This window comes from Pteropus vampyrus, unplaced genomic scaffold (genome assembly GCF_000151845.1).
Source record: "Pteropus vampyrus isolate Shadow unplaced genomic scaffold, Pvam_2.0 Scaffold17, whole genome shotgun sequence".
Classification (NCBI taxonomy): domain Eukaryota; kingdom Metazoa; phylum Chordata; class Mammalia; order Chiroptera; family Pteropodidae; genus Pteropus; species Pteropus vampyrus.
Window position 1 is genome coordinate 7627762 of NW_011888798.1, and position 1494 is coordinate 7629255.

Consider the following 1494-nt stretch of genomic DNA (forward strand, 5'->3'; position numbering starts at 1 on the left):
CTGCGTCGTTGTTTTCCATCTCTCTTCCCCCTGCCGTTGGGGTGACACTGAACTCCGATTCGCCCCAGCAGCGACATTATATTTTTGTCAAACCCCATAGAGTATACCACTCCAAGAGTCAACCCTAATGTAAACTATGGACTTTGGGTAATAATGATAGATCAATGAATATTCATTGATTGTAACAATATGGTGTGGGCTAGTGATAGAGGAAAGATCTGTGTGTGGGGGGATGGGGATGGGTAAGGGGTATACTAGAACCGTACTTTCTATTCAATTTTGCTGAAGATAGAACTGCTCTAAAAAAATTACCTATTAAAAATACAAGAGTAAAGTGATTTTTAAAAAACAATTCTCACCATCCATTTTTTTTTAACATAATTGGATGTTACTCTAGATATTTGGATAAATGATTTATAAATGGATAAATAGATATAATTACTTGTATAAAATGAATTTACAAATTATATGCTATTTTAATAACAAGGTGTTATTAAAGGTGGGTCTTTTGCCTCTCTATGTAAACTTTAGAATCAGTTTGTAGATATCCACAAAATAACTTCTGGTTTAATTGAACTTGTATTAGTCTATGGCCAAGCCACCCTGAACGTACCTGATCTCGTCTGATCTCAAGTTAAGCAGGATTGGGCCTGGTTAGTACTCGGATGGGAGACCACCTAGGAATACCAGGTGCTGTAGGCATTAAAAAAAAATAATAATTGGAATTATATTGAATCTATAGATCTAGTTGGGAAGGACTGACATCTTGATGATATCGAGTCTTCCTATCTATAAGCATAGAATATCTTTCTAGTTCTTTGATGTTGTTCATTGAAATTTTTTAGTTTTTCTTATGTAAATTTGGTACATATTTCATTAGATTTATAACTATTTCATTTTGGGGGGTGCTAATATAAATGGTATTGTTTTTTATTTCAAATTCTATTTGTTCATTGCTGGTATGTAGAAAAGCAATTTACTTTTGTACATTAACTTTGTATCCTGAAAAGCTGATATAATAACTTGTTAGTTATAGAAGTTTTTGGTCAGTTCTTTTAGATATTCTACCTAGATGATCATGACATCCATAAATAAATGTTATGTCTTCTTTCTCAATCTGTATATCTCATTTCCTTTCCCTGTCTTAATGCATTTGGCTATCACTTCTAGTGGTGAGTGGAACACCCTTGATCTTAGTGGGAAATTTTTATTTCTCACCATTAAGTATGATGTTAGCTATAGGTTTTTTTTAATTTATTTTTTTTATGGTGACATTGGTTAACAAAATCTAGTAAGTTTCAGCTGTACATTTTAACAGTAAAGCATATATATATATTTACATTGTGTGTTCGCCTCCCATAGTTAGATTTCTTTCTGTCACCACACGTTTGACCCCTTTTACCCCATAGCTATAGGTTTTTTGAAGGTGTTCTTTATCAAATTGAGGAAGTTCCCATCTCTTCCAAGTTTGCTGAGTTTTTATCATGAATGAGT

General features: G+C 33.0%; 1 pseudogene; it reads left to right on the forward strand.

Moving 5' to 3' along the window:
- Positions 1-585: 585 nt before the first annotated feature.
- LOC111736099 lies at positions 586-702 on the forward strand (annotated as a pseudogene).
- The last annotated feature ends 792 nt before the right edge of the window (positions 703-1494 follow it).